This window comes from Ambystoma mexicanum, chromosome 8 (assembly GCF_040938575.1).
Source record: "Ambystoma mexicanum isolate Mex_15411 chromosome 8, UKY_AmexF1_1, whole genome shotgun sequence".
In the NCBI taxonomy this organism is placed as follows: Eukaryota; Metazoa; Chordata; class Amphibia; order Caudata; family Ambystomatidae; genus Ambystoma; species Ambystoma mexicanum.
Window position 1 is genome coordinate 105,486,511 of NC_090929.1, and position 16,219 is coordinate 105,502,729.

Consider the following 16,219-nt stretch of genomic DNA (forward strand, 5'->3'; position numbering starts at 1 on the left):
GGTGGAGGAATTGCTTTTATCTACAGAAACTCATTTGGACTTGGAACCGTCCCCAGCATTAAGGTGGAATCTGCAGAGTTACTCTCTGTCAAACTCCAACTCACAGCCAACCAAACGGTCACCATCCACCTAATTTACAGACCCCCTGGTCCTCCTCCTTCCTTTCTGGATGATATCTCTGCATTAGTACTTGACAAAGCGAAATCTAGCTCTCAAACCATCATTCTTGGCAACTTTAATCTAGGATACCAAGACCTTAATGATTCTGCGTCCCTCGACCTTGCCAACACCCTAACAGATTTAGGCTTCTCTCACCACATACAAGACCCAACTCACATTAAAGGACGGACCCTTTACTGGCTCAGTGTCACCAACTGCAATATCAGCGTACTCTTGAGCGCCCCCTGCATCTGGTCCGATCACCACATTATCACCTTCAGCATTGACGCAACCTCCCTACCCTTGCCCCCCACCACCCCAGCCACCTGCACTAGAAATAAAAAGAACATAACCACTGAAAAACTACTCCCCCCTCATCCTTCCTACCCTTAATAATGCTCTCGACACTTGTTCGGACCCTACCATCTTAGCTTACATGTACAACCAGTTAGTGTTTTCAGCCATCAACTCTATTGCCCTGCTAAAACTTAGATCCAAACAGCGTGCTCACCTTAACTCGTGGTTCACTCCCCAACTCAGAGAGCTACGTAAAGAGAAACGCATTGCAGAATCTCGTTGGAAAAGCCACCCTTCTGACACCCATAAGGACGGTCTTCTGCTAGCAACCCTTAACTATAAAGAAGCTATACTCCAGGCAAAAAAAGACTCATACAACAACCGTATTGCGTCAGCCCAGTCTAATCCCAAGGAACTTTTCAAAATCCTTAAGGAACTTGAGACACCTGCACCCCCCCTGACCCATGTACCAAAGACAGTATTTGGTGCATGGTGCACGAACATCCAGACAGCACTCCTGGGTAAAATTGCTACTCTCCAAACTAAAATCAGAGACAACCAAAAATCCCTCCAGTCAGACCGACCACTGACCACACCTTTACTTAATACGCCTCTAGCCAGTCCCTCTCATAAACCTTTCTCCTTCTCCCCGCTCACTACCTCGGAAGTAGAAAAAAATCATAAATCACCTCAAACCGTCCAACTGCCAAGGTGACCCTTGCCCGGCACCTATCATCAAGGAAGCATCCCACGATTTAGCACCGTTTATCACAGCATTCATAAATGCCTCCTTCAAGTCAGGTATAGTCCCAGATAACCTAAAGGATGCGTGGGTCATCCCACTTCCCAAAAAACCCTCCCTTGACCCTAACATCCCAACTAATTTTTGACCAATCACTACAGTCCCGTTCTTGCTTAAGATCCTGGACCGCGCAGCCTACCTGCAGATTCAAGACTACCTCGAATCTAACAATCTCCTGGGTTTAAGACAATCAGGCTTCCGTCCTAAACACGGCACTCAATCAGTCCTGATTGATCTGAAAACTCAGATGGAGGCACTAAAAGACAATGGGAAGTTAGCGCTCCTCCTTCTCCTTGAGCTCTCCGCGGCCTTTGATTTGGTCAACCACCAAATACTGTGCCAACATCTTAAAACTGCGGCCCACTTCTCTGATTCTGCCAATGCCTGGATCCACTCATTCCTGAGCAACAGATGTATTAGGGTTTTCTCACCCACAGCATCGGCAGACCCTTCCCCCATTCAATGTGGCATTCCCCAAGGCTCCTGTGTTTCCCCTACGTTGTACAACGTAGTCACCAAGCCCCTCTTCGATGTGCTTGACTATCTGGGTGTCTCTTACACAAAACTATGCGGACGACACCCAGATACTCATTCCTATCACAGGCGATTACACTGCAGACACCAAAGCCGTGAATGATGTCTACCTGGTTATCCAGGCCTGGATGGCACATCACAAACTTTGCCTTAATGATGATAAGACCGAGCTCTTACTACTTGGATCAAGCTATCGTCTTAACAAATTAGATAAAACCTACAAGTCCTTCACCATTGACGGCAACGATATCAAGGTCTCCAAAGATACTAAAACGTTAGGTGTTTACCTTGACTCACGCTCTCACTGAACAGACAAACAAATGCAGTAAGGTCGGCATCAGCCTATACCTGTAAACTTATCACCGCCTGCAGACCCTTTCAAAACTCCTTCAACAACATCACCCTCGCTAGAACACTCATTATGGCCAAAATCGACTACTGTAGTGCTCTCTACCTTGGGACCAGTCAGTCCAACTTCAATAAATTGCAAACTGTACAAAATAATGCCATAAGGGCAGCCTTAAACATCTCGAGTTGCTCCCACATCTCCTCTGTCAGAGCTGACTTACGCTGGCTCCCGGTAAAACAAAGAATTGCCTTGAAAACCCGAGCCTTGACCCACAAATGCCTGAATAACATGGCCCCACCCTACCTCTCCTCCCGCCTTACACCCCACACCTCCGCTCGACCCACGAGATCAGCCCAAACTCACAGCCTCACCCTGCCCAGATTCAAACTCCAAAAAGCGGGAGGCCTGAGTTTCCCAGTCGTAGCTTCCAAACTCTGGAATACTCTGCCTACTCCTATCAGAGCTGAACCGTCGTTCCATACCTTCAAGAACAACGCCAAAATTTGGCTATTCTCTCATGATCTATAAGGCTCTCCGCTCAGGCCTGCCACTTGTAATATAAGTTACGGGTTTATAAACCTTCCTTTGTATTTGGATCCCAATCTGCCAATGTATTTTTTGTTGTACGTTTTATTGTATATATTTGTGCGTGTATATTTACTGTGTATGCACTGTTTACTGTCCCTGCTTGCAAGATTATGTGCCCGGTTGCCCCTGGGCCTGGTTTGCGCTCTATAAATAAACAAAACTTCAAACTTGCACATACCACTCCTTTGTCCGACTCCTCACGCCACTGGAGATACAAATCCTAATGTGTGTAGCGCCCAAGGATACTCAGTGACTTTCTTGTTGCGTTAAACAGGTCCAACCCTGGTGTATAAAGTCTTGGGTAAGGGCTCTGATCACTCTTCTGGTAGGAATGATAGGAAGTGTTTGGTCCTGAGTGTCTTCTGGGTAGTGCCTAGATAAAACATCTGCCTTACCGTTCTTAAATCCTGGTCTGTAGATAATAAAATACCTAGTATGGGTCCATCTTAATTGTCGAGGGATCAATGTCTTTCTTGGCTGACTTCAAGTAATGAAGGTTTTCAATATCAGTCACTATGGTAATAGTATGCTGTACTTCCATAAGGTTGTGCCTCCTCTCTTCTAATGTTACCTTAATGGCGAGCAACTCTTTGTTGGCAGTGTCATAGTTCTGCTCATGATCTATTAATTTGCGTGAATGAAATGCACCCGTTTTAAGACGCCATTTGTGTTGATTTGGGGGCGTATGACACCTAAGGTCTCATTGGAAGCACCTGAAAAGGGCGTGTGTTGTCAGGATGTTGTAGAACTGTGCTAGCTGTAACGGGTAGCACACCCCACCTTGAGGGACTGTGAATACCATGCCACGACTGTGCTCACCATTGTTCTCCTGTGATGTTCAGCATTGAATAATGATAGCATTTTCTGTGTCGTTAATTTGCAGGTGTAATGAAACTTGAATTGAGCTGAATACCTAGTCTTTACCCTCTCCCACCCCCGTATTCCTCTGTGTAACTGAATGTGCAGCGCTCTGACGCCTGCTCGGGTTCTGTATGCGCTTTGGAAAATCACATTAAGATTTTGTGAGATGAAATGATAACATAAAGAGTCAAAATGTGCTGAGACATAGCTATATGTTTTGTGTCTACAGTCCTGCAAACTTTTGTGTCATTCTTTGCAAATAGGCTGTGTGTCTGTCTAGGCCAGTTGCCTTTGCACAGTAGAACAGAGAAAATCCTGTGTATGTATCTGGGCATTGCAGTGGGAAGCTGAGTACTCTACTGTATTTAGGGGGCACTTGCGTCGCTTTCTTTTTGTATTCATGTGTGACGTATATAGCGCTTTATGACAAAGCGCTGAACAGAGAACACACTTAGCAGTACAATAAAATGCAGGGTTAAAAACTACAAAAAGGTATTCATGGTTGTCGTTCTAAGCGAAGAAGATGGATCTTAGGAGTAGTACAAAATAGAGAATAAGAGGTAATAGAATTAAGAGATGGGGAAGAACGTCCAGTGAGATGGAACTAGCAGAGTAAAAGAGCGAAATCATGATTGGGCACAAGAGGATGAGGAACTGATGATAGAAATTGAGACTGAGAGTGAAGAACATGTGCAGGATAATAAAGAGACAAGCAAGGAAAGATAAGAGGGTGCAAGGCCATAGAGCGTTTTAAAGACGAGAGAAAAAGTTTCATTTGAGGCGAGAGTGAAACAAAGCCAGTCAAGAGAAGACAATGACAGGGAAACTGAATCACAAGGGAAAATAAGGTATAGGAGATTAATGGAAGCATTGAAAACAGACATTAACGGGGTCAAGCGAGAGGCAGGGAGTCGGAGTGTGACAGAGCAATAGAATAAATGTGAAAAGATGAGTGAAGAAATCAAAAGCTTAGTGGTTAAACGTAAGAAAAGGGTGAGATATGCGAATGTTAAACAGATAGCTGCAACCACGACAAAGTAGTAGAGATGTGATGAGGAAAGGATAAATCAGTATCAAGATAAAGACAACGATTACGAGCAGAAGATGAAATAGGTCGTTTTGAAGGAGGAAATGATACAAAAGAGGTAGGGGAAGGAGAAGGAATGGTATTGGCAGGGGGAAAACACGATCTTAAGTTTTATTAGCATTTAAGACAAGTAATTCATCCGCCATCCAGGATTTAATAGCTATAAGACAAGAGGTAAGATGATTATGAATAGATGATGAAAAGAAGGAAAAAGGCAGAAAAAGCTGGTTGTCATCCACATTGAAATGATGGGATATTCCAAAAGAAGAGATTATAGCAGCAACAGGAAATGTGTAGAGAGAGACAAATAAAGGTCCTAAGACAGAAGCTTGAGGGAACGCTGTGAAGAAGAGGTAGTGTGTCAAGAGGTACCAGCCCAAGATACTGAATATGTTCTGTTAGATAAATAAGAAAGAAGAGCAGAATCCACTGTGTCAAAAGCCGCTGATAAATCCAATAGAATCAAAGAGTGTTTATAGTAACAATAGTGTATTTTGTTTTTAGATAAAATGTAATTTGAGACCGCAGTGTAATATTAATACTTGGTGGAAACTGGATCCTTTCAGAAGAGTGCATCCTGTAAATTGCATGATTTTTACAGAGCACTTCTTATCGAAGAGAGAGGCTTGAGGGACCATATTGCAGCGCACGTTTTAATACAGTAGATGAAACTGGCCTCAAAATCTGCACTCTCTACTAGCTAGGTGCTAGTGATAATTGACTTCTGGCGAGTACGAAATGAAATGGAGTGCTTTATGCAAACGGATAATTGATGCAGTGATTTATTTATGCCTGGCTAGTAGCTTGTTATTTGAAAAGGACTACTTCTACTACTTACATCTAATGTGGAAAAGTCTCACTGTAGAGTAGGTGGCAGTATGTGGTAATGTCCGGTCCTTGAACTAATGTCTAATAGAGACTATTGTAAATCTAAATTTAAATGTAGATGTTTTATATGGTTTTTATGATATGTATGTTCAGAGAATTTAATGTTTCTCCTTTCCCTGGTAATTTTTTTATCTAATGTCCTTGTTAATTATCTATGTTTCTTTTATTATAATTTTGCTTCTATTTAAGGTATTTTATGTGTAAAGTTTCAATGTAAACTAAATCACAATAAATGTATTATTATTACTACTTTGTTGCAAAATAAATTATTGATTCGGATAGTTTTAATGTGGTTTGGGAATGGAATTAATACATGGAAAATCAAAAAAACAACATCATGATGATAAAAGGAGTATGATGACTTTATAATCTAGGCATTTGAGGTTTGTTGTGGTTAGATGAATAATCAATGTATTGAGTGTAGTGCACCGTTAACTTGTTAGACCAATGGGTGGGCCCACTCTCCTGCTTGGATCTGTAAAGAAAGGCCTGAGTCTGGAGGAACACAGTCCTTCCGACAAACCCATACCCACGTGTCCCAATGGACGAATTGGACTGTGGGACAAGCAGTTCTGTCGCATCCATGCCCACTCTTACCAGCCCTCACAATAGCACAATGGCTTTCTTTGTGCAGTGATGTTACATGACGGTGGTAGACCGTGGTCTTAAAACCTTTTGGCTGGCTCCACATATGGGATTAGCAGCACACTATACAACAAGATAATATTTACATTTTATGTTTCTAGATAAGCAGTGTTGAGGCAAGGTGCATGCATTCTTGAGTGAATAGGTCTTAAACGTTGTACTTCTGTCAAATGAGATTAGGATAAAACGTTTCGGCATACTTCTAAATGGCCTGTGTCAAGCATTTGCCTTTTATAGTTGCTGCTGAAAATTGTTCTAGATCACCTGTGCTGTAAAAGAGAGAACACATACTGGCGCCCTTCGAAGTGTGTTAGCTCCAGTCTATCCGTGGATTGTTCACTGTCTGCTGCTGCTGTCACTGACAGCCAATCTGGTGAACAGTAAAGAAGCACCACTTTCCTCCTCTTGAAAGATAGTTGGGAGTTGGGTTCAGGTCTTGTACCACTGACAGTGTGTTTTCTTAAAGAGGTGGCTTCTATGATTGGCAGAGTGTTTTTCATTAGTCTCATGTATGTCGCCCTCTTCATGGGCTGCAGAAGGTATTTGGGCTTGGTGTAAACAGATGAATCCTTTGCAATGTTTGAAGTACAGCACGTGCTTGTATCTACCAGGGCACCCTCGATCATAGGAGTCCATGTCCTGCTGTCACCCAGTAACTTAGGTAAATCTTTTTTAAATGTTATTAAAAGCTGGCTAGTTGGCTGTGCCCTGTTTGTAATCAGAGGTACACTGGGTCACATTGGGTATCTTCCAGGTAGGCCAGGATCTGTCCTTGTGATCCGGTTTCCGGTAGTTGTTTTGGAGCCCCGTGCCTTGCTTCCATCAAGGTTTCACACATTCCGGCAGGGTTTACGTGTGGACGATGTGCTGCTGTGGCATCTTGCACAGCATTCAAGTGCCCTTGCTTAACCAGCGCTTTGGCGTAAGGCGCTTTATAAATCAATAAAATACAAATACAAATTACAAAGATAAAAGAAAATTTCCCCAGGGAACATGTGAGAGATGGGTGGGACTTAATAAATAGATGGCTTGTCTTCAGTGGCTGATATTGTGCATTATTTAAAGGCAAATTTTGACGTCACAAGACAAGACCATTTAGAGGCGTGTGCCACGTATGCCCACTTATGGAGAAGGAACTCATTTGGTGGAGTCAAAGGCTGCAGAGAAATCGAGCATTATCGAAATAACTCTCCATCTTGTCCACTAAGGTCAGCTCAGCCTGTCATCCTTCTGAGATTTTCAAATGAGTACCAATTTCATTGGGTAATAATAAGTGTATATAAAAATGTTCTATGTATTGCGCTTTAGCAAAAGCATGTTTTTTTTTTTAAACAGTAGTTATATGTCCAAAATGAAAGCGACTCATGAGGTCAAGGGGCAGTTTTCCAGCAGCGGGTGTAAAACCAGTATTTCCTGGGCCGGGAACCAGACCCATTGTTAAGGCTGTGGATAATTGAGGAAACATGTACTGTGAATTGTCTAAAAGGCCAGGGAGGAGTAGGGTTGGGGGAATAATTGTTTGACTTTAGATTTCCCAGGAGAGAGAAAAGTTCAAAAGAATTTTGACTGTCTAACAAACAGAAGGGTTGGACATGTGTTAAACTTTCAGGGTCAAATTGAAGGGAGGAGTGTCAAAGTATACAGTGAATTTAACATGGTGGAGACCAAATTCAAAATGGTTTTCCTAGGAAGAGGTGCAGAGCAAAATGTGGCCTGCAAACTGCATCACCTTATTAAACATCTCCAGTGTCAGTTATGATCTGACATCGAACCCCTTGTCCTACAGCCTTGTTGCGTTTTGCTCATTTTCCTGGGGTCTACATCTGGCGTCCTCCCACTTTTCCTTGGTAGGTTCATCCTATGTCTGCCCTTCGATTTTCAGCACTGCAAAAAACAAGAATTGCTTCTGAAATACTAGCTTGTATCATCAACTCTTCAGAGGCAAGCCACATCCTGGTCGGTACTTCAGGAAAATGGCTGCACAATGCTGTAAAGGTGCTCGCAGCGAGGGGCTTGCAGTACTAGTCCTATTGGGTTTCTATGTCGAATGTATTAAGGCAGATATGATGGGTGAAGGCTTGATTGACGGTTGACCCCAAGATCAGCCGCTAGCATGATCATTTAGTTGTAATGTAAGAGGTAGCATAATTTAGAAAGGTGATCTTGGGGAAATGTTGCCCTCTGGTCAAGCACTATTCGGGGTGCCCTATGGAATTTCAGGCTTGCAGTGTTGCCCTTCGAAATTGTTTACATTTGTGCGTGAAACTATTTTTCTGGAAGCGCTCTATCCCTCCATCACGGTTAGGCTGTTTTTGCTTTGATGGGAATTTAAGTTCGACCCTAATGTCATTTTAATGCAGGTTTTGTACTTAATGAAGTATGGTTGGGATTTTGGAGTGAGCCTGTCAGACAACACTGACAAATCAATGTGTTCCTACAGAAGCTGAGAAGTTAATGACTGTTTCCAGTGAGTAATCATTGCATAGACGAATGAGTCGGCTTTCTATTTATTAAACCCTCCTACTGTTCTCTTTAGTTTATGTAGGCTTTATGCGTGCCTGTCGCAATGGCTGCACATTCCCCATTCCCCCGGCAGCTAACACTGACGCCTTTGAAAACTGTACATGAGCACGCGTGCCGAATGTAACATGATCAACCCAAGACTTGTACAAAAGTGTACATTCAATAACCTAATCATTTATCAGGCTCGGAAAAAATGTGCACACCACCCCTGTTTTTCAAGTGGACCTTTGCATTGCTGATGTTCAGGAAGCCCCCTTTTTGCATATGGACTAGTTTTCACAGACCCAGATTTTAATCCACATTAAGCCTTTTCTTGAAAGCTGTGTTTTGCTTCGTCTTGAAATCTCCATTTTGTAAATGAGAAATCAATGCAAAACAAATAATCAAGGGTTCAGTATAATGGAAGTGTTCACTGATGTCTCCTCATGTACTAAAGACATGGCCTACTCTTGGTTGGCACCGTTTTGTAAGTAGGTCGCGCTTTGAGCCCAATACTATGCACTGTATGTTATGCTCGTCGATTTTTATAATGTGCTAAATAAGCAACTACCGTGGTAGTTTCCGTGTGCCACTGCCGGTGGTCGTGGAGTGGTGTGCTGTGCCCCCACCAGGGGTGCGCAGGGCATAGTCTGCTAGAAGGAAGGAGCTGAGCAAGGGCTGGGATGGGAAAGAAATACCACACAATCGTTGGCCCATAATTCTTCCAAAGAGAGGAGGGGGGGCTACGTCGTTAGGTGGTGTGATAATTGGGTCATGCTGCCAAGGCAGATTTGGAGAACTGTGAGTTGGAGCACAATTTAATGCTGAATGCATGAAGGGTTCGCGAGTGCGCTCAGCAATCATGGCCGTTTGATGGCAAACAAAATATAAGCAAATATGGCAACTAACGGCCCCCCACCATCAATATTTTCTACCCACTGGGGGCAGAGAGGAGCTCGGCAACTATATTTTTCCTCAAGAGGGGCTTGGCATGGTAGAGTTTAAATAGCACTGGTCTCCACTGGTTGCCATTTGCAAGTGGAGTTGGGTTAGGAGCAGGTGTATGGTGCACTTTGGCTGGCCTGCAGTCATTGTTACATGTCACCGATGCACACCACTGCGTGTCCTAGGACCATAACAGAACTTGCAGGCCTCTGCTTCATGCTGCTTGCTGGAGATCCCGAATAGCTGAAAGAGGACTTGCCGCTTAGGCTGCACATCTCCTGAACACTGTTCCTTCAGATCTACAATGATTTGACGCGCATCTATAATGCTGCCAGGTGTATGCACTAATTGGGGGCACTTTCTCCTGCCGCCATCTGTGAAAAAGCTTATATGCAGAACGTTTAGAACCCAACGTAGAATAAAAACATTTCTTTTTCTTTAATCGATTTGGTTCAGTAAAACGACAATATTTCGCAAACAAATCGTTATTTTGTGATCGTTTACACATGTCCTTTGTGAGACTTTCTTACACTTTTGACACTCCCATGAAAGTGTATGGGGGAAAGCATGCAAGTGTCGGGCTGCCCCCTCTACTCTGCAGATCAGTCAGCCCACTGTGTAACATGTGAAGATGTGGAACAAATGCTGCACTGAGCCTCAACTCCTTATTGCTTATAACGACTCATTTATTCAGAATAGATTCTTATTGCGCATAAAATACATGGTTAAACATTTAAGACAGTACTGAAACATTGCAGAACAATCACAAAAATATGTGGTGTGTCCATTTCATACATAACAGCAATCACTTAGCAGTTAGCAGCACATTTTGAAAATCTTTCAACAAGCGGGCAACAGAAAAAATAAAATAATAATTGGGGCCTAGATAATATTTGCCAAGTCAACCTGGTCTCCTTCGAGCAGCCTATAACATGACCACTTAAAGAAAAGTGATATTGCTTATAAATTCTTTACTTTTTTGAAGGATCTGAGTAGTAAAAGGATATTTGCTAAATTACCCATGAGCTGTGCAAAGTAAAATAAAACACCCCTCAATTTAAGACCTTTTTCCAGGGTATCTGGTTTGTAAATGTTCCTTCCACTGACACTTTCCTTAGTTCTGGCTATGCTTTAAGGCATGAAATAACAAAATATGATCTCACAGAGCTGTATACGTTTTTCAAGACCATTTATGCAATGTGCCTACATATGTAAGTGTCGCAGAATTTATAGTGACAAACGGATCTGCGTTCTTCCTGGCCATCCATTTAGCAAATTTACAGTTTGCATTAATATTAATGTGTCATCATTACCTGCTTCAAACAATAAATATCTCCAAAGCATGACAGTGTGAGTATACATCACCTGAAGCAGGCACTCGCAATAAGCACTGTTGCAACTAAAGGTTTGTGAATTAATTGGGAAAATTGCAAATCGGCTAGTCTGCGAAATAATTCATTGTCACATCTAATCAATACGCTGGGTAAATCAACTCATTTAATTCCAAAAAATGATCTATATAGATCAAGCGACCAATTAAACAATTAGCATACACTTTGCAATTAATTAATTTAAGCATCAATCATGTAATTAAGATTCCAAATTTAAACTGCAGAGTTTAGAAACATACTGCTGTGTGGACTTGCAGGCAATACTTCATTCGTCGGAAGGGGGTGGAGGTGCTGTTGGCAGATTTAATATCTGGGAGAAGGGTGAGGTGGAAGTGGGACAAGGCTTGTTTAAATGCTATTCCGATACACTGCTTACTATCATTGATTGATTGACTGCTGCTTTCCGATTTGATCTCGAGGTTTAAATTAAGTGCTTTTAATATTGATATTAAAGAAACGTAAGGACAACCTTTATTTTATCATGGCGGGTCCACTTTTGTAATCACTAGTATTCCTGTGACTTTCAGGTCTCCATTCCCCACAACAGTGTAAATATAAACACTTTTGTACAACTCCTCCTCGTTCTCAGCAAAGAGCTGTAGCCAAGTATTGTGCGTTAGGTAACTGATGGCAGGTGTGCAGCCCTTAGGGGTCCTCAGGTTCATAGTGACCGCTTTGCCGCCCATGGGGCTCCCAACCTTGCCTTTCTTCCTTATTGCAGGATTGTTCTCCCCATTTTCTATGATTTCATAGGTGTCAAAACATCTCTGGGGTGCTTCACATGAAGGTGTCATCAGGTTGTCCAAAGGCATGTGATGTCACCTTTGCCACCCTGGGCAGTGACCTGCAGACCTGAAATGGCAACATCAGTTTGCGTGTTGTGGACTGGCCATAGTACCTGTAGACAATTACGGTAGCCTTTTCTGATGATAGTGGTAATTGGCCATGGCCACTGTGGGCACGTCTGGTGGAGAGGCCCAGTGAAGGGAGTCTGTGGAGCACCAGTGGCCCTCAGACCACCTGGGTGGCCTGGAGACCACCCTAGGGGGGCGGACAATGTTCGTACTGGCCCTGAACACAAGTCGGCCCCAGTTTCCTCTTTGAGGTTAAATGGAGGACCAGATATGATATGGCATTCATAATGTGCCTGTACACAAGTGTTTCTAGGCGCAACAAGACAAGGAAGGGGAAACAAAAAGGGAGGACCAAACCGCGATCTTACTAGACCTTGTCATTCAGATTGCGCAAGAGCAGGGAAGGGGGTAGGGAAGAAGTGCTGAGGGTAGAGGGAGGATGGAGAAGTGTAGGACAAAGGAGGAAAAAACAAGTGCAGGCAATGGGTGGCAAGTGCGGGTACTCATAAGTGCAGCCACAGAGTGGCAAATAAGTGCAAGAGAGGCGACTGCAGGGTTACAGGTACAGTCCACAAGTACTGGGAGCCAAGAGGCAGTGCAGGATTGCAGCTGGACAGGCAGGGACGTGGGCCCGAATTCAGAGGGTGGCCAGGTGACCAGTGCATGGAACAGGCAGGTGATCGGCAAGGGAGAGGAAGAGAGAAGGCAGAAGCAAAGAGAAAGGTCTTGAGTTGCTTCTGGAATCGGAGATGGTTCTGCTCAAGTTTCAAAGAGGCAGGGAAGGGAGGCTGTTCCAGAGGGAGGCCCCTGCTGAAGAAAGAGATCTGCCCCTAAATCTTTGCTTGGAAAAGCGACTGACCCTCAAGAGACTTGGAGGTGGAAGATCAGAGAGCTCCAGAAGACACATGCTTAGGAAGAGGTAGTGTGGTCCCAGGTCCCAGAAGGCCTTGTGGACAATGCAAATCGTCTTGAACTTGATCCTTTCCGCCACTGGGAGCCAGTGAAGGGATTTCAGGGCTGGAGAGATACAATCCCTGGGCTTGAGGCCAAGGACAAGTCTTGCAGTCCTGTTCTGAAAGAGTTGTAGATGACTAGCAAAGGCAGGAAGATTAAGAAAGAAGCTGTTGCAGTAGTCCAGTTTAGAGAGAACCAGAACTCTGGAGACAGTGAGCTTCTGGGGGAACGTAAAGAAAGGAAGAATACCTCTGAGGAGGGGCAGCTGGTAGTGTGACATCTTGGAGACATCAGAAATGTGAGGAGTCAAAGATGACCCTGAGGTTCTTGGCCTCGCAGGTCAGAGAAGGAAGAGAGTCCATGGTGGGCGGCCAGAGACTGTGGCCACTCCGAAAGGATAGGTGGGGGCTTCAGCAATGCCCTGTGTCCACTGCTTCAGGTTGGGTCGTGGGTTTCCCTGGCTGATGTGCCCACTGGACATGGTTGTAAACCATGCCCAGTGCTGTGTTGCGCAGACACTGCATATTTCAAAATGAAAATCCGAGGAAAAAAAACATTGGTTAAATGGAAGCTATTGATAAAATTCCCTTAAACGAAATTCTGTGTAAAGAGTTTAGCTGAAAGGTGTTCACGTTCCTTTAATACAAATAGTGAAAAAACACCCTAAAATCAGTGGTCGAAGTGAGCGGAAACGGTCGGGAGCAGTGCTTCTGTACTTTTTTAAATTACCTTTTACAGCTCCTATACTTTTATTTTTTTTAAAAAACTATTCCGGAACGGTTTCTTTTTAAAATAAAAGTTTAGGAAGAAGTTGAAACTTGCACTTTCAGTGCACTGTACTTCATGTTCGTGCACTGTACTTCATGTTCTCTTAAACAGCAGTCATATCTGTATGGGGGTTGTTTTGTGTGTGGGAGGGGACGTGGTGATGGGGTTTGTGGGGAGCGGTGCAGGCCAGTAGGGAACATAGCTCCACTACTTCTTTTTGTACACTTCGACCACTGCCTAAAAGGGACCTTATAGTTGGTAACGCAAAACAAAACCCCAGGCATTTTCCAGTTAAGATTTCCAATAGAAACTTTTGGTGTGCCACCGCCATGCACTGCCCACGACCCCACACCTGCCATTACAAAAACCCAGCGGGCTAAAGAAAACCCAGGAGAAACCAAGTATCCGTATGAATGAAAATGCTGACCCAGTTTCCGAAAGACGTCATGGCCCGTGCATGGCAGTGATGGTCATGGTGCAGTGATCCTTTCCTTGGACCTTGTGAATTGTGTGTGTTTTGTCTTGCAGCGAAATGTCGCTTCAGTTCATATGTTTGTGTTTGCAGTGTATGTGGCAAAGTGACAGGGTAAACTCGCTGCCTGTTATACCACCACCAATACCTGTGACTTCATGAATAGTGTGTGTGTGGGGGGAGTAAGGATTGTGTTGCTAATCACCACCAGTGAAATTCAGTGGTTTTTCGCTTAAGCCTTATGACGAGAAACGCTCTTTGTGTCAAACATGTCCATTCATTTCAACGTTTTTTTATTGAGAAGGCTTGCATAACTTATTAATCACCGCTTTTCAGTAGGTGTTTGTGGCTTTTTATTGATGTTCTCCAATAGCCTGTGTTGCGCTATGAGGGTGAATTTCAGACATGCACAGTGGCCCACCTGCTGTTCCATTGGACATGCCCTGCAACCATGAGCTGGATTTCTGTGCGAGGGGCTATGGCCACCTCGCCTAGCAGACACTATGCCCGTCCCTGCACGGCCATGAGTTTTGGCTGTTCTCACGGCCATATCTTTTTAGTTAGTGTGTCCCCCAGTGAAATCTTAGTACCTGTTTAGTCCCAAATCTCTCCAAGATATCACTTTCTGGGGCCTGGGTCCAAAATACCTTCAGCTGTCCCTCCATAAATACCTTCCTCCTCTACCACTAACTCTCTCAGGATCAGTCGTTTTTCAAAAAAACAAGCTGGGGTAGATCACTGTCTTCAGCTGGGGCCTCCCTCTGGAACAGCCTCCCTGCCACTCTGAAACTTGAGGAGACCTATCTCTGGTTCTGGATGCACCTCAAAACCTTCCTCTTGGCTTCTGCTTTCGCTCCTCCTCTGCCCTGCTGGTTTGCTATGTCTTGGCACCATGCACCTGTCTTTCTCTCTGACTTTCGGGCCCAGGTACCTGCCCACCCTGCAACCCACTAGCACTGCCTCTTGGCGATCCCTTGCACTGGGGTCTGTATCTGTAACCATACAGTTCCCCCCTCCTTTTCTGCATTTATCAGACTCACCCGCTCTGTTGCCTCATATCTAGCACTTGCCACTTGCGGGCTGCACTATCGTTGTTTATTGCTTTTTACAATGTATTTATTTATCCTCTGCTTAGCACTTTCCACTCCCCTCGCCCCCCCATGGACTTTCCCCTTTCCCCTGCACTTGTGCGTTATGTCACTTGGCCTAGTAAGATCGTTGTTTTTGTACTCCCTTGTTCCCCCTCCCATGCCTCGTCGCTCTCTGAAACACGTGTACGAGCGCAATATGAATAAAATATCAACTTGTTGCTCAGTGTGGTCTCCCCGTCAATTGCGATGTCCTGATAAACACCCTATGGAAGTCTTATGCTATCTGCAGACTGGTTCTGGTTATAGGGTACAAAAAAGCATATTTTGGGTGCAATAGATTTAACCACAATATTCTAAAGTCATGATTTGTGTGTGTGTTTATTGATTGTATTTACATAGCATATTTATTCCAAGCGCAGATGTTGGAAGGTTACCATTTGTATCTTAGTTTTTAATCTTTACTGAATGTCAAATAAGGCATACTCATAGTGGTTTTTATAAATAGCTGTCTCTGTGAGATAAAAACATTTAATAGTTTGTTTATTACCAATAAAAAGTTAGTCCAAACTTTGAGATTGCCAATGTTAAGGTACCAACACCCAGTTCCTTAATTTAAACAAAAGTATATATTGCTTTAAGCTACCTACTATTTCAAGTGGATGCTGTGAAGCAGTGCTGTAGTGTGAGTTAAGTTTAAATCTGTAATGGGGTGACATTTATTTGGATTTGGACTTGGACGTTGGCCTCCTAACTTTCGTGAACTTGACCTAGGCAGTGTCTTCCAAAAATCTCGAAAAAATCGAATCGTACAAATAATAAAAACTTTTTTCATTTCTTCTTTTTATAAATGAATACATTTGTGGAACTTAACTGCATTCATGAATGTTCAAATTAGACCAACTCATTTCTTTTCAATATTTGATGTACTTCCGGGGACGAGGTCAACACTTTCAGATGAAAATGATTTTTATTTCCAGAGGTTATGTAACCTTAACTGAACAGTTAAGATGTGAATGAATAAAAAGCTTACAT

At 43.5% G+C, this 16,219-nt stretch overlaps 1 protein-coding gene across 9 annotated transcripts in view; it reads left to right on the plus strand.

The window, feature by feature from the left end:
* The window catches only part of MAPKAP1 (MAPK associated protein 1), a 1,504,770-nt gene that overhangs the window by 694,251 nt on the left and 794,300 nt on the right, over positions 1 to 16,219 (plus strand). The gene's annotated exons all lie outside the window — the stretch shown is intronic.